This window comes from Coregonus clupeaformis, chromosome 30 (assembly GCF_020615455.1).
Source record: "Coregonus clupeaformis isolate EN_2021a chromosome 30, ASM2061545v1, whole genome shotgun sequence".
NCBI lineage: Eukaryota > Metazoa > Chordata > Actinopteri > Salmoniformes > Salmonidae > Coregonus > Coregonus clupeaformis.
In genome coordinates, this window is record NC_059221.1 from 19,649,271 (window position 1) to 19,670,112 (window position 20,842).

General features: G+C 43.6%; 1 protein-coding gene across 1 annotated transcript in view; it reads right to left on the reverse strand.

The window, feature by feature from the left end:
• LOC121545706 (spermatogenesis-associated serine-rich protein 2) overlaps positions 1-17,839 on the reverse strand; it is a 37,984-nt gene extending 20,145 nt beyond the window's left edge. The window contains exon 1 of the mRNA XM_041856467.2: positions 17,734-17,839. The gene's annotated coding sequence lies outside the window, so the exon portion shown is untranslated. The remainder of the gene's footprint in view (positions 1-17,733) is intronic.
• Positions 17,840-20,842: the final 3,003 nt, after the last annotated feature.

Here is a 20,842-nt window from a genome sequence, read left to right on the forward strand (position 1 = left end):
TTGGCATTCTCTCAACCAGCTTCACCTGGAATGTTTTTCCAACTGTCTTGAAGGAGTTCCCACATATGCTGAGCACTTGTTGGCTGCTTTTCCTTCACCCTGCCTTCCGACTCATTCCAAACCATCTCAATTGGGTTGAGGTCGGGGTTTGTGGAGGCCAGGTCATCTGATGCAGCACTCCATCCCTCTCCTTCTTGGTAAAATAGCCCTTTCACAGCCTGGGAGGTGTGTTGGGTCATTGTCCTGATGAAAAACAAATGATAGTCCCACTAAGCCCAAACCAGATGGGATGGCGTATCGCTGCAGAATGCTGTGGTAGCCATTATGGTTAAGTGTTCCTTGAATTCAAAATAAATCACAGACAGTGTCACCAGCAAAGCACCCCCACACCAGAACACCTCCTCCTCCATGCTTCACGGTGGGAACTACACATGGAGATAATTTGTTCACCCACACCACGTCTCAAAGACACGGCAGTTTGAACCAACAATCTCAAATTTGGACTCCATACCAAAGGACACATTTCCACCGGTCTAACGTCCATTGTTAATGTTTCTTGGACCAAGCAGGTCTCTTCTTTTTGGTGTCCTTTAGTAGTGGTTTCTTTGCAGCAATTCGACCATGAAGGCCTGATTCACAGTCCCCTCTAAACAGTTGATGTTGAGATGTGTCTATTACTTGAACTCTGTGAAGCATTTGTTTGGGCTGCAATTTATGAGGCTGGTAACTCTAATGAACCTATCCTCTGCAGCAAAGGTAACTCTGGGTCTTCCATTCCTGTGGCGGTCCTCATGAGAGCCAGTTTCATCATAGCGCTTGATGGTTTTTGTGACTGCCCTTGAAGAAACTTTCAAAGTTCTTGAAATGTTCCGTGTTGACTGACCTTCATGTCTTAAAGTAATGATGGACTGTCGTTTCTCTTTGCTTATTTGAGCTGTTCTTGCCATAATATGGACTTGCTCTTTTAACAAATAGGGCTATCTTCTGTATACCACTCCTACCTTGTCACAACACAACTGATTGGCTCAAATGCATTAAGGAAATAAATTCCACAAATTAACTTTTAACAAGGCACACCTTTTAATTGAAATGCATTCCAGGTGACTACCTCATGAAGCTGGTTGAGAGTATGCCAAGGGTGTGCAAAGCTGTCATCAAGGCAAAGGTTGGCTACTTTGAAGAATCTCAAATATATTTTGATTTGTTTAACACCTTTTTGGTTACTACATGATTCCACAATCTGGACCCCTTTTTTCTAAAAATTAGCTGCCAAAATTGTCGCAACCCCTATTACTAGCCTGTTCAACCTCTCGTATCGTCTGAGATCCCCAGAGATTGGAAAGCTGCCGCGGTCATCCCCCTCTTCAAAGGGGGTGACACTCTAAATCCAAACTGTTACAGACCTATATCCATCCTGCCCTGCCTTTCGAAAGTATTTGAAAGCCAAGTTAACAAACAGATCACCGACCATTTAGAATCCCACCATACCTTCTCCGCTATGCAATCTGGTTTCCGAGCTGGTCATGGGTGCACCTCAGCCACGCTCAAGGTCCTAAACGATATTATAACCGCGATCGATAAAAGACAGTACTGTGCAGCCATCTTCATCGACCTGGCCAAGGCTTTCGACTCTGTCAATCACCGCATTCTTATTGGCAGACTTTTTGCAACTGCACTTGAAGAAACTTTCAAAGCTCTTGACATTTTCCATATTGACTGACCTTCATGTCTTAAAGTAATGATGGACTGTCATTTCTCTTTGCATATTTGAGCTGTTCTTGCCATAATGTCGACTTGGTCTTTTACCAAATATGGCTATCTTCTGTATACCACTCCTACCTTGTCACAACACAACTGATTGGCTGAAACGCATTAAGGAAATACAAAAAAGTATTTGATCCCCTGCTGATTTTGTACGTTTGCCCACTGACAAAGACATGAACAGTCTATAATTTTAATGGTAGGTTTATTTGAACAGTGAGAGACAGAATAACAACAAAAAAATCCAGAAAAACACATGTAAAAAATGTTATAAATTGATTTGCATTTTAATGAGGGAAATAAGTATTTGACCCCTCTGCAAAACATGATTTAGAACTTGGTGAAAAAACCCTTGTTGCCAATCACAGAGGTCAGAGGTTTTTTGTAGTTGGCCACCAGGTTTGCACACATCTCAGGAGGGATTTTGTCCCACTCCTCTTTGCAGATCTTCTCCAAGTCATTAAGGTTTCGAGCCTGACGTTTGGCAACTCGAACCTTCAGCTCCCTTCACAGATTTTCTATGGGATTAAGGTCTGGAGACTGGCTAGGCCACTCCAGGACCTTAATGTGCTTCTTCTTGAGCCACTCCTTTGTTGCCTTGGCCGTGTGTTTTGGGTCATTGTCATGCTGGAATACTCATCCACAACCCATTTTCAATGCCCTGGCTGAGGGAAGGAGGTTCTCACCCAAGATTTGACGGTACATGGCGCCGTCCATCGTCCCTTTGATGCGGTGAAGTTGTTCTGTCCCCCTAATGTTTCCACCTCCATGTTTGACGGTGGGGATGGTGTTCTTGGGGTCATAGGCAGCATTCCTCCTCCTCCAAACACGGCGAGTCAAGTTGATGCCAAAGAGCTCCATTTTGGTCTCATCTGACCACAACACTTTCACCCTGTTCTCCTCTGAATCATTCAGATGTTCATTGGCAAACTTCAGACGGGCCTGTATTTGTGCTTTCTTGAGCAGGGGGACCTTGCGGGCGCTGCAGGATTTCAGTCCTTCACGGCGTAGTGTGTTACCAATTGTTTTCTTGGTGACTATGGTCCCAGCTGCCTTGAGATCATTGACAAGATCATCCTGTGTAGTTCTGGGCTGATTGCTCACCCTTCTCATGATCATTGCAACTCCACGAGGTGAGATCTTGCATGGAGCCCCAGGCCGAGGGAGATTGACAGTTATTTTGTGTTTCTTCCATTTGCGAATAATCGCACCAACTGTTGTCACCTTCTCACCAAGCTGCTTGGCGATGGTCTTGTAGCCCATTCCAGCCTTGTGTAGGTCTACAATCTTGTCCCTGACATCCTTGGAGAGCTCTTTGGTCTTGGCCATTGTGGAGAGTTTGGAATCTGATTGATTGATTGCTTCTGTGGACAGGTGTCTTTTAAACAGGTAACAAACTGAGATTAGGAGCACTCCCTTTAAGAGTGTGCTCCTAATCTCAGCTCATTACCTGTATAAAAAAGACACCTGGGAGCCAGAAATCTTTCTGATTGAGAGGCGGTCAAATACTTATTTCCCTCATTAAAATGCAAATCAATTTATAACATTTTTGATATGCGTTTTTCTGGATTTTTTTGTTCTTATTGTGTCTCTCACTGATCAAATAAACCTACCATTAAAATTATAGACTGATCATTACTTTGTCAGTGGGCAAACGTACAAAATCAGCAGGGGATCAAATACTTTTTTCCCCCTCACTGTAAATTCCACAAATGAACTTTTAAGAAGGCACACCTGTTAATTGAAATGCATTCCAGGTGACTACCTCATGAAGCTGGTTGAGAGAATTCCAAGAGTGTGCAAAGGGTGGCTATTTGATTTGTTTAACACTTTTTTGGTTACTACATGATTCCATGTGTTATTTCATAGTTTTGATGTCTTCTCTATTATTCTACAATGTAGAAAATTGTAAAAATAAAGAAAAACCCTTGAATGAGTAGGTGTGTCCAAACTTTTGACAGGTAGTGTATATGAAAGTGCCAATATTGTACGGTCACCAAGTATGATCATAGTATTCTTATAACTGTAAAATAAATAAGTAGTTTATAATTTGACTGTTAGGGCTGTGACGATCTTGGAATTTCAGGTGTTGGTGATTGGCGTGACATTTATACGAGTCATCGGGAGGGGCCGACGGGGTGCATTCCATGCGTCATCACATTTGCAGAGTTACGTAAGACAGCTGACTATTCCTAATGTGATTAGTAAACTGGATAGTAATCATTTAAACTAATATAACTCAAATCACTGTTAGCAAGAAATACTTAAATGCAGCGTGTGGTAGAGTAGGCCTAGGCTAGATCAGATATTCCTCTTTCTTTGCACGGGAAAAATGTGCCCTTTTTATATCATGCAATTCTTTTACACTTGATGACTAGAGAGATTAGCACAATCTTTTTCAATACGAGTTTCAAGGTGGCACTGACCCAATGATAAAAACTGAATATGCTCCGCTAGTGCAAATAATACTGTTCGCCAGCCCAGCACCTCCACATCTGGCTTCTTCACTTCCGGGATCGTCTGAGACCAGCCACCAGGACAGCTGATGAAATTGAGAAGCATTTCTGTCTGTAATATAGCCCTTATGTGGGGGAAAAGTCATTCTGATTGGCTGGGCCTTGCTCCCAAGTGGATGGCTGCGCCCCTGCACAGTCATGTGAAATCCATAGATTAGGGCCTAATGCATTTATTTCAATTGACTGATTTCCATATATGAGCTGTAACTGGACACCTACTCATTCAAGGGTTTGTCTTTATTTTTACTATTTTCTACATTGTAGAATAGTAGTGAAGATAACAAAACTATGAAATAACACATATGGAATCATGTAGTAACCAAAAAAGTGTTAAACAAATCAAAATATATTTTAGATTTTTCAAAGTAGCCACCCTTCGCCACATCTTTTCGCACACTTGGTATTCTCTCAATCAGCTTCACCTGGAATGCTTTTCCAACAGTCTTGAAGGAGTTCCCACATACAGTGAGGGAAACAAGTATTTGATCCCCTACTGATTTTGTAAGTCTGCCCACTGACAATGAAATTATCAGTCTATCATTTTAATGGTAGGTTTATTTGAACAGTGAGAGACAGAATAACAACAAGCCCAAACCAGATGGGACAATGTATCAGTGTATCGCAGCAGAATGCTGTGGTAGCCATGCTGGTTAAGTGTGCCTTGAATTCTAAATAAATCACCAACAGTGTCACCAGCAAAGCACCCACACACCACCTCCTCCATGCTTCACGGTGGTAACCACACATGCAGAGATCATCCGTTCACCTGGAGGTGCTGGGCTGGCGAACAGTATTATTTGCACTAGCGGAGCATATTCAGTTTTTATCATTGGGTCAGTGCCACCTTGAAACTCGTATTGAAAAAGATTGTGCTAATCTCTCTAGTCATCAAGTGTAAAAGAATTGCATGATATAAAAAGGGCACATTTTTCCCGTGCAAAGAAAGAGGAATATCTGATCTAGCCTAGGCCTACTCCACCACACGCTGCATTTAAGTATTTCTTGCTAACAGTGATTGAGTTATATTAGTTTAAATGATTACTATCCAGTTTACTAATCACATTAGGAATAGTCAGCTGTCTTACGTAACTCTGCAAATGTGATGACGCATGGAATGCACCCCGTCGGCCCCTCCCGATGACTCGTATAAATGTCACGCCAATCACCAACACCTGAAATTCCAAGATCGTCACAGCCCTAACAGTCAAATTATAAACTACTTATTTATTTTACAGTTATAAGAATACTATGATCATACTTGGTGACCGTACAATATTGGCACTTTCATATACACTACCTGTCAAAAGTTTGGACACACCTACTCATTCAAGGGTTTTTCTTTATTTTTACAATTTTCTACATTGTAGAATAATAGAGAAGACATCAAAACTATGAAATAACACATGGAATCATGTAGTAACCAAAAAAGTGTTAAACAAATCAAATAGCCACCCTTTGCACACTCTTGGAATTCTCTCAACCAGCTTCATGAGGTAGTCACCTGGAATGCATTTCAATTAACAGGTGTGCCTTCTTAAAAATTCATTTGTGGAATTTACAGTGAGGGGGAAAAAAGTATTTGATCCCCTGCTGATTTTGTACGTTTGCCCACTGACAAAGTAATGATCAGTCTATAATTTTAATGGTAGGTTTATTTGAACAGTGAGAGACAGAATAACAACTAAAAAATCCAGAATAATGCATGACAAAAATGTTATAAATTGATTTGCATTTTAATGAGGGAAATAAGTATTTGACCCCCTCTCAATCAGAAAGATTTCTGGCTCCCAGGTGTCTTTTATACAGGTAACGAGCTGAGATTAGGAGCACACTCTTAAAGGGAGTGCTCCTAATCTCAGTTTGTTACCTGTATAAAAGACACCTGTCCACAGAAGCAATCAATCAATCAGATTCCAAACTCTCCACCATGGCCAAGACCAAAGAGCTCTCCAAGGATGTCAGGGACAAGATTGTAGACCTACACAAGGCTGGAATGAGCTACAACACCATCGCCAAGCAGCTTGGTGAGAAGGTGACAACAGTTGGTGTGATTATTCGCAAATGGAAGAAGCACAAAATAACTGTCAATCTACCTCCATGCAAGATCTCACCTCGTGGATTTGCAATGATCATGAGAACGGTGAGGAATCAGCCCAGAACTACACGGGAAGATCTTGTCAATGATCAAGGCAGCTGGGACCATAGTCACCAAGAAAACAATTGGTAACACACTACGCCGTGAAGGACTGAAATCCTGCAGCGCCCGCAAGGTCCCCCTGCTCAAGAAAGCACATATACAGGGCCGTCTGAAGTTTGCCAATGAACATCTGAATGATTCAGAGGAGAGCTGGGGGAAAGTGTTGTGGTCAGATGAGACCAAAATCGAGCTCTTTGGCATCAACTCAACTCGCCGTGTTTGGAGGAGGAGGAATGCTGCCTAAGACCCCAAGAACACCATCCCCACCGTCAAACATGGAGGTGGAAACATTATGCCTTGGGGGTGTTTTTCTGCTAAGGGGACAGGACAACTTCACTGCATCAAAGGGACGATGGATGGGGCCATGTACCGTCAAATCTTGGGTGAGAACCTCCTTCCCTCAGCCAGGGCATTGAAAATGGGTTGTGGATGGGTATTCCAGCATGACAATGACCCAAAACACACGGCCAAGGCAACAAAGGAGTGGCTCAAGAAGAAGCACATTAAGGTCCTGGAGTGGCCTAGCCAGTCTCCAGACCTTAATCCCATAGAAAATCTGTGGAGGGAGCTGAAGGTTCGAGTTGCCAAACGTCAGCCTCGAAACCTTAATGACTTGGAGAAGATCTGCAAAGAGGAGTGGGACAAAATCCCTCCTGAGATGTGTGCAAACCTGGTGGCCAACTACAAGAAACGTCTGACCTCTGTGATTGCCAACAAGGGTTTTGCCACCAAGTACTAAGTCATGTTTTGCAGAGGGGTCAAATACTTATTTCCCTCATTAAAATGCAAATCAATTTATAACATTTTTGACATGCGTTTTTTTTGGATTATTTTGTTGTTATTCTGTCTCTCACTGTACAAATAAACCTACCATTAAAATTATAGACTGATCATGTCTTTGTCAGTGGGCAAACGTACAAAATCAGCAGGGGATCAAATACTTTTTCCCACACTGTATGCTGAGCACGTTGGCTGCTTTTCCTTCAATCTGCGGTCCAACTCAACCCAAACCATCTCAACTGGGTTGAGGTCAGGGGATTGTGGAGGCCAGGTCATCTGATGCAGCACTCCATCACTCTCCTTCTTGGTCAAATAGCCCTTACACAGCCTGGAGGTGTGTTGGGTCATTGTCCTGTTGAAAAACAAGTAATAGTCCCACTAAGCCCAAACCAGATGGGACAGTGTATCAGTGTATCAGTGTATCGCAGCAGAATGCTGTGGTAGCCATGCTGGTTAAGTGTGCCTTGAATTCTAAATAAATCACCAACAGTGTCACCAGCAAAGCACCCCCACACCACCTCCTCCATGCTTCACGGTGGTAACCACACATGCAGAGATCATCCGTTCACCTACTCTGCGTCTCACAAAGACAACAAATCTCAAATTTGGACTCATCAGACCAAAAGGACAGATTTCCACCGGTCTAATGTCCATTGCTCGTGTTTCTTGGCCCAAGCAAGTCTCTTCTTATTGGTGTCCTTTAGTAGTAGTTTCTTTGCAGCAATTCGACCATGAAGGCCTGATCACACAGTCTTGTTGAGATGTGTCTGTTACTTGAACTCTGTAAAACATTTATTTGGGCTGCAATCTGAGGTGCAGTTAATGCTAATAAACTTATCCTCTGCAGCAGAGGTAACTCTGGGTCTTCCTTTCCTGTGGCGGTCCTCATGAGAGCCAGTTTCATCATAGCGCTTGATGGTTTTTGCAACTGCACTTGAAGAAACTTTCAAAGTTCTTGACATTTTCCAGATTGACTGACCTTTATGTCTTAAAGTAATGATGGACTGTCGTTTCTCTTTGCTTATTTGAGCTGTTCTTGCCATAAAATGGACCTTATATTTTACCAAATAGGGCTATCTTCTATATACCACCTCTACTTTGAAACAACACAACTGATTGGCTCAAACACATTATGGTAAGAAATTCCACAAATTAACTTTTAACAAGGCACACCTGTTAATTGAAATGCATTCCAGGTGACTACCTCATGAAGATGGTTGAGAGAATGCCAACAGTGTGCAAAGCTGTCATCAAGGCAAAGGGTGGCTAGTTTGAAGAATCTCAAATATAAAATATATTTTGATTTGTTTAACACTTTTTGGGGTACTACATGATTCCATATGTGTTATTTCATTGCTGTGATGTCTTCACTATCATTCCACAATGTAGAAAATACTAAAAATAAAGAAAACCCTGGAATGAGTAGGTGTGTCCAAACTTTTGACTGGTACTGTGTGTGTGCGCGAGTATATACCCTGCTCAAAAAAATAAAGGGAACACTAAAATAACACATCCTAGATCTGAATGAATGAAATAATCTTATTAATTAATCTTATCTTTTTTCTTTACATAGTTGAATGTGCTGACAACAAAATCACACAAAAATGATCAATGGAAATCAAATTTATCAACCCATGGAGGTCTGGATTTGGAGTCACCCTCAAAATTAAAGTGGAAAACCACACTAAAGGCTGATCCAACTTTGATGTAATGTCCTTAAAACAAGTCAAAATGAGGCTCAGTAGTGTGTGTGGCCTCCACGTGCCTGTATGACCTCCCTACAACGCCTGGGCATGCTCCTGATGAGGTGGCGGAAGGTCTCCTCCCAGACCTGGACTAAAGCATCCGCCAACTCCTGGACAGTCTGTGGTGCAACGTGGCGTTGGTGGATGGAGCGAGACATGATGTCCCAGATGTGCTCAATTGGATTCAGGTCTGGGGAATGGGCGGGCCAGTCCATAGCATCAATGCCTTCCTCTTGCAGGAACTGCTGACACACTCCAGCCACATGAGGTCTAGCATTGTCTTGCATTAGGAGGAACCCAGGGCCAACCGCACCAGCATATGGTCTCACAAGGGGTCTGAGGATCTCATCTCGGTACCTAATGGCAGTCAGGCTACCTCTGGCGAGCACATGGAGGGCTGTGCGGCCCCCCCAAAGAAATGCCACCCCACACCATGACTGACCCACCGCCAAACCGGTCATGCTGGAGGATGTTGCAGGCAGCAGAACGTTCTCTACGGTGTCTCCAGACTCTGTCACGTCTGTCACATGTGCTCAGTGTGAACCTGCTTTCATCTGTGAAGCGCACAGGGCGCCAGTGGCGAATTTGCCAATCTTGGTGTTCTCTGGCAAATGCCAAACGTCCTGCACGGTGTTGGGCTGTAAGCACAACCCCCACCTGTGGACGTCGGGCCCTCATACCACCCTCATGGAGTCTGTTTCTGACCGTTTGAGCAGACACATGCACATTTGTGGCCTGCTGGAGGTCATTTTGCAGGGCTCTGGCAGTGCTCCTCCTGCTCCTCCTTGCACAAAGGCGGAGGTAGCAGTCCTGCTGCTGGGTTGTTGCCCTCCTACGGCCTCCTCCACGTCTCCTGATGTACTGGCCTGTCTCCTGGTAGCGCCTCCATGCTCTGGACACTACGCTGACAGACACAGCAAACCTTCTTGCCACAGCTCGCATTGATGTGCCATCCTGGATGAGCTGCACTACCTGAGCCACTTGTGTGGGTTGTAGACTCCGTCTCATGCTACCACTAGAGTGAAAGCACCGCCAGCATTCAAAAGTGACCAAAACATCAGCCAGGAAGCATAGGAACTGAGAAGTGGTCTGTGGTCACCACCTGCAAAACCAGTCCTTTATTGGGGGTGTCTTGCTAATTGCCTATAATTTACACCTGTTGTCTATTCCATTTGCACAACAGCATGTGAAATGTATTGTCAATCAGTGTTGCTTCCTAAGTGGACAGTTTGATTTCACAGAAGTGTGATTGACTTGGAGTTACATTGTGTTGTTTAAGTGTTCCCTTTATTTTTTTGAGCAGTGTATATTCCGGACTCTGACATTATTCGTTCTCATTCTGATATTTCTGAATTTTTAACTTTTGGGATTATGTGTATATTGTTTTGTATTTCTAGGTATTACTGCATTGTTGGAGCTAGAAACAAGCATTTCGCTGCACCTGCACATTTGTGTACGAGACCAATAAACTTAGGGTTTGTTCATAAATTAAATCTGGAGTGCCAGAGTGTGCTCAGAGTGCGGGTTCGTAAATTCAGAGCATTGTCATGTCAGATTGTCCGTTGGTAAATTCCGAGCGTTTCGGCTGTCGGAGCTTTCAGAGCGCACACTGCTAGCTAATTTTCCCCCAACATCGGACACCCCCTAACTTCGGACACTCTCTAGTGGTTGGAGGACTAAATCACCTTGAGCTCAACATTTAAAATGGACTGGAAAATAACAGTAGGTTTTGCAACTAACGACAGCCTTCTAGCTAGCTGACCACCGATTTTCAGTGCAATTTATGTTAAGTTAAGTTAACTTTTTTGAAAACGCTCAAAACCTATATGTACACATTTTGTGGAACACGATGCATATTGTAAAATTCGACTGCGCGACAGACCACACATCATTTAATATCCAACTTTTTACCTCTGAAATATAGCTAACGGATTTTCTAATGTTGCTAGCTTAGTTGCTAAATGTTGATAGAACTGCTAAGACAGCAAAAAGGAAATAAATTGTAAGCGTTAGATAATACATGTCACGAAAATAGCTGAATGTTGTCAAGCTTTAACGTATCAAAATTGGAGTCCTCTGACGGAGACGTTTTGCACAATCTGCAAAAATGTATTTGGAACTTTGAACCATTAACTTTTTGACACCTATCACTGTTGGCTATGTTTCATCTTACAACAGCTACATAGAGGCAGTATTTAGTCAAATTTGACAATGTATGCATCAATATTAAACTAATTGGGACACTAATTTTCATTACAGATAACATCAAACAAAAAACGTGGGTACACTTTCAGCTATTGTGAAAACTTTAATCACCTTGTAAATGTTTATACATATTCAGATTTAGTTATCTTTCTAAAATGTGTATAGTATGCCAAATTATTTAGCTACATGTATTAACACCACAGCATGGAGAAAGTCAAGAGGAAGCAGTGGAGTGAGGTGGACATGTTCCATGCCTTGGAGGACTGCGGGGCAGGGATGGCTATCCGCCAGGCTGCCAAGGTTAGCAATCTTTTGTTTTTAGGAGATTACCATGTGTATGTGAATTTTATCTGCTAGTAACAGTTTTATTTTCTTATCTACCAAGGTGCATGGTATACCTCGGCAGACCCTGGCGGACAGGCTGGGCGGCCGGGTGACCCATGGTTGTCGCAGTGGACCACCCACATTGCTTGCACCAGAGGATGAAAATTCTCTGGTGCAGTACTGTATCTGTTCCCCTTCACCAGACAGAGGCTGATGAAATACGCCGGCAAAATATGCAGGTATTTGGTGTTCTCTGTATTTATGCATGTAGATTGGTGGACTGACTGTTCTCAATGTGTGTGATGTAAATGTGGATATGTATGGTGATGCCAAAAACATTTTCATCCTGGATGGACAATTATATATTATATTCTATTGTAGGTTTCGGCACCCAGGGGAAACAATCCCATCACTGGGGAAGAGGTAGTGGGAAATGTTCAGGAGGAGGCACAAGAACCTGAGCATGAGGAGACCGGACACCCTGGACAGGGGGAGAGCGGAGTGTGCCACACGTCCGACGATGGACACCACCTTCACTTCTTATGAGAAGCACTTGGAGGAGAGTGGGTTGAGGGAGAAACCCAGACAAATCTATAACTGCGATGAGTCTGGGTTTCATAGCGACCAGAGCAGGCACAAAGTGCTGGCTCCCCGGGGCGCAAAACACGTGTACCAGCAGGCTCCGGGGACCAAGGAGCACATCACAGTGCTGGCCTGCTTCAACGCAGCTGGGGAGGACATCCCCCCGTTTATTATCTACCCCAAGTGTTTCCCCGGTGGCCACTACACACTGGAAGGCCCCACCCAAGCCTTGTATGAACGGTCAAGCAGTTGCTACATTGATGGGGACCTGTTCAGGAAGTGGTTTCAGCACTTCATTAAGCATGCAGTGAAAGAGCGCCGTCTCCTCTTCGATGGACACAAGAACCACATGGACCCGGACGTGCTCGCAGCGGCACTAAGGGAAGGGGTTATACTTCTTTGTCTTCCACCACACTGCACCCATGTCCTTTGGCCCTTTAAAGGCCGAGTTCTCCAAGGTAGCTGGAGACCTTAGCCATTTCGACCACTCCTACATGGTAAACAAATCAGAATTTGCCAGAGTATTCCGCTACCCGTACCAGCGATGCAAGGACATGCGCTATGTGGTGGAAGGGTTTAAGAAGTGTGGCCTCTTCCCTTTTGACCCTTCAGCCATTGAAGGGTCATGTTTAATGCCGTCTCAGTCCCTACCGGGTCCCACCACCACCTCTCCTGGGACAAGCAGCACTGTGCCGTCCATCAGCACCTCCTCCCCAGCGACCACAGGAGGACCCTCAGCCCCTGCTCCAGTCCCAGGCCTAGCTCTAGAAGAGCACCCCCTAATAGGGGGGCTGATAGCGAAGGACCTGGGGCACATCCTTACTGTCCTGAAGTATCGGCTGGACCGATACAGAAGACTCCCTGTGGTCGCCACATGCCTCACCGGGGAGGAATACACGTGCCAGTGGCAGGAGAGGGGTGAGAAAGAGGGCAGAGGCAGAGGAGAAAGAGCGTCGGGCAGCCCTCAGAACACAGAGGGCACAGGAGAGGGCTGCCATGGATGAGACCATTGACGCCGTCGCCTCTGCAGGACCCCCTGCTGGAACCACTCCTGACAGCTGCATCACCACTGCCAGTGCCTCCCAGTGTGCAACACCTGTAGGAGCCGCCGGAGTCCCCAGCTGTAGAAGAAGGCCACGTGCCTACTCTCCCGGCCACACCATCGTCGGCCCCTCAACCCCACCATTACAAACACCAGCTCCTCCAAGCCATCGTCGGCGGTTTTGTCCACCACAATGCACACCACACCCCTCCCGTCTGTCACCACCAACACGGCCTCCTCTGGACCAACTGCCTCCTCCTCCTCCCCTGGTCACACCACCATAGCAGCCTCGTCTGGTGTCCCTGCCCCCTGCAATTTGAATACCGCCTCCTCCACAGGTAAACACATGTTAAATTACGAACAAATTACTGTTTGTTATCTGTTTTATAAAACAGCAATGTAAAAAAAAAAATCTCTCTTTACATATTTACAGTACATAGCACCAGCCCTCAAGTCATCTCCACCTCCTCCAAAACCTCTGCAGCTTCCTCCAGAGGTATTGATGTAAAAAAGTTGAAAGGGGTTTTCATGAAACATGCTCTGTCTAACACTACTTTTTCTCAAACTGCAGCACAGAAAAGGAAGAGAAAAGCTCCACCGGTCACATCTGTCACGCCATTCATGGCACCACTCTCAGGTACTTCATCATCTGTTTCTCTCTCTCTCTCAGTTGTATCAATTACCATAGTTGTTGAAGAACTTCTACATTTTGCAAAACCATATTAATCAATTTTTATTATTATTAAATTTTTTATAAAAGACACCACCTGCTGTGCTTGCTGCGGGGAGCATGATCCGCCTGCAAGCTCCTCTCAGGAGTGTAGATCCGAGGTGCCATGGGTGTGCTGTGACTTCTGCCAGCACTGGTTCCACTGCAGGTGTGTGCAGTGGGATCAAGAGGTAGCGGTGGAGCTGTATTTTTATTGTGATTTTTGTGACAATATAGAGATGGAGGTCGAGATTTAATTGTTTGTTTTGTTTGTGTTCATATGAAATTATTTATTTTTACAAAAAAATAAATGTCTAAAATATAATATATATATATTTATTGAACCCATCTTGTGTATTTCTTCCTTTACTTTCCAAGTGCACCTCTGCAACACAAACTCCAACAGTGTTTTCACTGTTTATGTCAATGCACATAACTGAAATTAAAGTTTTATTTGATGTAAATTATTAATACTCATATTTTAGTATTCAACTGTTATCTACTTTCTCAAAACATAAGATTAATCTGTAAAACAAATGATGAGACATTATTTGGTTACAACATTGAATACATTGGTGAAGAACCATTTTTTAAGACTCCACAGGAGGGCGCACCAGGCTACGCGATGAAAAGTTGACAGGCAAGTCATTATTTTTTCCGGAAGCCTAGCCAACTAGTCAACTATCTAGTAAACACTTCGGGTACATGGTTGGTGTCTCTTTTTTTTAACAAAATTAAACAGATATATCTTGTAATTGAACAAAATAGTAAGGTGACCAATAACTGGGGGCCGTATGCCGATATCATCCTGACTAACTTAACCTCTAAATACACCTCCGCTGTCTTCAACCAGGATCTCAGCGATCACTGCCTTATTGCCTGCGTCCGTAACAGGTCCGTGGTCAAACGACCACCCCTCATCACTGTCAAACGCTCCCTAAAACACTTTAGCGAGCAGGCCTTCCTAATTGACCTGGCCCTGGTATCCTGGATGGATATCGATCTCATTCCGTCAGTAGAGGATGCCTAGTTGTTCTTTAAAAGTGCTTTCCTCTCAATCTTAAATAAACATGCCCCATTCAAAAAATTCAGAACTAAGAACAGATATAGCCCCTGGTTCTCCTCAGACTTGACTGCCCTTGACCAGCACAAAAACATCCTGTGGCGTACTGCATTAGCATGAAATAGCCCCCGCGATATGAAACTTTTCAGGGAAGTTAGGAACCAATATACACAAGCAGTTAGGAAAGCAAAGGCTAGCTTTTTCAAACAGAAATTTGCATCCTGTAGCACTAACTCCAAAAAGTTTTGGGACACTGTAAAGTCCATGGAGAATAAGAGCACCTCCTCCCAGCTGCCCACTGCGCTGAGGCTAGGAAACACTATCACCACCGATAAATCTACAATAATCAAGAATTTCAACAAGCATTTTGCTACGGCTGGCCATGCTTTCCACCTGGCTACCACTACCCCGGCCACCAGCTCTGCACCCTCCACTGCAACTTGCCCATGCACCCTTCCGTAGCCTCCAACTGCTCTTAAACACTAGTAAAACTAAATGCATGCTCTTCAATCGAACGCTGCTGGCACCCGCCCACCCGACTAGAATCACTACTCTCGACGGGTCTGACCTAGAGTATGTGGACAACTACAAATACCTAGGTGTCTGGTTAGACTGTAAACTCTCCTTCCAGACTCACATTAAGCATCTCCAATCCAAAGTTAAATCTAGAATCGGCTTCCTATTTCGCAACAAAGCCTCCTTCACTCATGCTGCCAAACATGCCCTCGTAAAACTGACTATCCTACCGATCCTTGACTTCGGCGATGTCATTTACAAAATAGCCTCCAACACACTACTCAGCAAATTGGATGTAGTCTATCACAGTGCCATCCGTTTTGTCTCCAAAGCCCCATATACTACCCACCATTGTGACCTATACGCTCTTGTTGGCTGGTACTCACTACGTATTTGTCGCCAAACCCACTGGCTCCAGGCCATCTATAAATCACTGCTAGGCAAATCTCTGACTTATCCTAGCTCATTGTAGCAACACCCACCTGTAGTATGCGCTCCAGCAGGTATATCTCACTGGTCATCCCCAAAGCCAACACCTCCTTTGGCCGCCATTCCTTCCAGTTCTCTGCTGCCAATGACTGGAACGAACTGCAAAAATCTCTGAAGCTGGAGACTCTTTTCTCCTTCACTAACTTTAAGCATCAGTTGTCAGAGCACCTTACCGATCACTGCACCTGTACACAGCCCTTCTGAAATTAGCCCACTCAACTTCCTCATCCCCATATTGTTATTTATTTTCCTCATTTGCACCCCAGTATCTCTACTTGCACATCATCTCTTGCACATTATCATTCCAGTGTTAATACTAATTGTAATTATTTTGCACTATGGCCTATTTATTGCCTTACCTCCATAACTTTCTACATTTGCACACACTGGATATATATTTTCTGTGGTATTTTTGACTTTATGTTTTGTTTTACCCCATATGTAACTCTGTGTTGTTGTTTTTAATCGCACTGCTTTGCTTTATCTTGGCCAGGTCGCAGTTGTAAATGAGAACTTGTTCTCAACTGGCTTACCTGGTTAAATAAAGGTGAAATAAATAAAAGAAAAAATACAGGACGTATATGGGACGTATTTTTTTTGCTAAACCACTTATCAAAAAGCTGATAATAGTATCATTTCCACTGAAATGTCAAACTTGCTAATTGCTAACCCGTTAGCTAAAATTTTTACGACACCAATAATCACAAAACTTTGATGGCTTGATCACTGTTGAAGGTAATATATTTCTTAAAAGCTGTTGAATATGCCGATAATACGGGGTTCCACGCTAGCTACTTACAGACACAAATGAGAGAACACCTCACTCTGACCATTTTATTCACCCTAGTAGAGTCTGTTTTCATGTTATCCAGATCGTTGGTGACTGTAACCGTGCTGCTGGCAACAATTTAATTACGCTGTGTGCTTCCACAGCATGGCAGCTTTAACTTCGCTAGTAAACAAATCTGATCTATTAGTTGTCTGTCTCCTGTGCGCAATATAACGTTACCACTCAGTCAAGGTAAGGCAACATTATTTGGGTATACTAGCCCTTTAAAATACTTTGCAACCTAATATGTTCGTCTGTGCGAGCTTCTGGAAAAGACCACCAGCAGCTAGCTCGCTACCTGCTTCTAGTTATTTAAAAAAAGCAAACATTTCTGGCCAATTAGCTAGCGAAGTTCCAAGCTAGAACTCATTTTTTGTTATCTGTGTGTGACTGTATCTTAGCAACGCCTTTCCTGGCTAGCCTAACTTGCCCAATTTGCATGTCTCGTTTTATATCTAGTTAGTTGCTAGCTATGCACATTGGCTTATGTGCATTTATTTAGTTAGCTAACTACCGTTAGCTGGCCGGGTACCATCATAATCTACGGAATGTAGCTAGCTAGTGGTAGAGACCACCCAACGCGTTAACTAACTAGCTAGTTACTCTTCTCGCTTTGTTAAAATAACGTGCCAAATCCACAATGAACGGTTCGCAAGGAAGGTAGTTAGCTAGTGCGTTATTAACGTTACCTAACTCACGTAAACATTTTCACAACCACCTGAGACTGCAGTGTAGTTTATCACTGTATTCTTCGTCAAATCAGCTAGTTAAATTACTAACGTCAGCTAATTAGCTGCTAGTTCAATTGACAATGCTAGCTAACGTTAGCTAGCTAACGCACTTGTCTCTCCAGTTTGTGACACAGCAAGCGTCGAGCAAGCTAGCTAACTGGGTCTGTTTACTAACTTACTAAGATTGCTAGCCATGTCGTTAACTAGCTATATAACCTGTATTTTTTAGTGCTTCAGCGCTTACCTGGGTGTCTTTCTCGGCGACGTTACCAGTCGTCTATGCTCTCCAATATTTTCCCTCAGGTTCAGTCACTCATCTATCCACGTCGTCACTTCCGAACAGACTGAAATCGGTAATGCTCGCCACGCATGCCAAAATAACCTTTGGACAACGCGAATTAGTTCAGAGGCGTGCATTTATGTAAATTAGAATGATCAACACATACTCTTGATCATTTTAAGGGGTATTCTTGACTGTATTATAACTTTTCTGAGCCATTGATATTCTGAACAGTGACTATGGAGCGCTGTGCAAATTATAGGATTGTAAAAAATATGTAGGCAAAGGGAGAGCTAGTTATGGGGGCTCAGACCTGGCTGCAGTGGTATGTCATGTCTATTGGCACGGTGGGTGCCTAATGACCATTGACCTGGACCACAAAAGTCTAACACTAAAATACACAGTGTTACGGGATCTTGACGTTGATGAGGTGCCTGATTTTCTCCAGGCATTGTAAAGATCTGATAATCTGCAGAGACTCTATCTGGAACATACCCAAATACTGGGCACACTTTTTCTATTAACAACAATAAAAGTGCACACTCATTATGCATTGCCCGATGCCCTGGGTTGGTGGAGTTTCCCTTTAGGACCAATGGAATGTTCTCAAATGTGCAAACCCTGCTCACCAGGGGCACAGGCAAACACACCCACAAACTACACACTCTCACTCATCTGAACCCCATCATCTGTTGCACTCCTGTAGAGTAATTCCACCTCCCTGTGTCCAAGCTGCCACTGCCACATTCAGAAAGATGTCCCTGATCGCCTTCAGGATGCGCTCACTGCATCAAACCTCAGCCCTCCCTGCGACCTTCTTGCTGGACCCCATGGCCCCCAAACCGGGCCATCCAGCCTCCTGCTCCAACCTCTTCAAGCTGAGGTGCGTTCAGTTCGCTTGAACATTTGCTACGTTGCGGAACGGTGTGTAATGAACGACACATTTCCCCAAAACGTTCTTGTACGTTCTTGAAGAGACTTTGAGGTACATTTGATCCCGTTTGGTGGGTGTGGTGAGGTGTGGCTTGAAGCAATGAGTGACATAATTAAAGGGCAGTGGCCTTGCTGAAAGCGTTCCCCAACCCACAACCCAACCCCCCAGTACCATTTCCGTTCAATTGAACATTCCAGAACGTAACAACATACTGAACGCAGCCCTGGCCTCCCTTCGGGGGTGGTTTTGCTGCGCCAGGACTACCTACAGTTGAGCTCAGCTCAAAGCTGATTGGCTAATTATTTTATAAAAAATAATTATCAAGGGAGGCCATCAATCAATCAAATGCCACGGCGGCAACATGCCATACTCTTTTTGTCCAGACAGCATCAGATACATGGGCTACACATACTGAGACAGGGGGGCGGTGTTTCCCTCCCTCTGATGATTTCTCCAGTGAGATTCACACACTAATCAAAAAAATTAAAAGAAAGGAATTAAGAAATATCAGAATGAGCAATGTCAGAGTTCGGAATATGAATATATATGTATATGATGGGGTGTATGGACAGTATATGAATAGAAAAGGTGTGTACAGCAGTAGTTATATAGGATGAGCCTTTACTAGAATACAGTATATACATATGAAGTGGGTAAAACAGTATGTAAACACTATTAAAGTGACCAGTGTTCAATGACTATGTACATAGGATAGCAGTTTCTAAGGTGCAGGGTAGAGTACCGGGTGGTAGCCGGTTAGTAACAGTAACTAAGTTCAGGGCAGGGTACTGGGCGGAGGCAGGATAGTGGTGACTATTTAACAGTCTGATGGTCTGTAGATAGAAGCTGTTTTTCAGTCTCTCTGTCCCAGCTTTGGTGCACCTGTACCTTCTCCGCCTTCTAGATGGTAGCGGGGTGAAGAGGCCGTGGCTCGGGTGGCTGAGGTCCTTGATGATCTTCTTGGCCTTCTTTGACTAAAAACAACAACAAAAAAACAATGGAAGCAAGGGAAGCTACACAGACTGAGTTTACCTTGTATATTTATTGACCCTTTATTTCAGTATTTGCACTGACTCTATGCACACTCACAGGGCACTACACTCTGTCACTCCAACACACACACAAACACTCACTCTATCATTAGCTCACTCACATATAATATGCACATACATTTATACTAGCTCTACACATCCGCACACCCACTCACATGCAAGCTGCTGCTACTCTGTTTATCTTATATCCTGTTGCCTAGTCACCTTACCCCTATACATATCTACCTCTATCACTCCAGTATCCCTGCACATTGTTATTATTATTAATTTTTTCACCTTTATTTAACCAGGTAATCCAGTTGAGAACAAGTTCTCATTTACAACTGCGACCTGGCCAAGATAAAGCAAAGCAGTGCGATAAAAACAACAACACAGAGTTACATATGGGGTAAACAAAACATAAAGTCAAAAATACAAACAGAAAATATATATACAGTGTGTGCGAATGTAGTAAGTTATGGAGGTAAGGCAATAAATAGGCCATAGTGCAAAATAGTTACAATTTCGTATTACCACTGGAATGATAGATGTGCTGAGTAGAGTGTTGGAGGCTATTTTGTAAATGACATCGCCGAAGTCAAGGATCAGTAGGATAGTCAGTTTTACGAGGGCATGTTTGGCAGCATGAGTGAAGGAGGCTTTGTTGCGAAATAAGAAGCCAATTCTAGATCTAACTTTTGATTGGAGATGCTTAATGTGAGTCTGGAAGGAGAGTTTACAGTCTAACCAGACACCTAGGCATTTGTAGTTGTCCACATACTCTAGGTCAGACCCGCCGAGAGTAGTGATTCCAGTATCATGCAAATATGGTACTGGAACTGACTTTTTAAAATTATTATTTCCTGTATATAGTATGTTTGCTTACTTACTTTGTGAATTTCATTTCTTATTCTTATTTCTCGTGTGCTTTTTCCTAGTAATACATTGTTATTGATTATTGCATTGTTTGGTTTTGAGTTTGCAAGAAAGGCATTCCACTGTGCTTGTGCATGTGACATTAAAACTTGAAACTTGAAAGCCAGCGAGCATTTGGCCTCCCTTGATTAAAAGTATAACATAATGGCCAATCAGCTTTGAGCTAAACTGA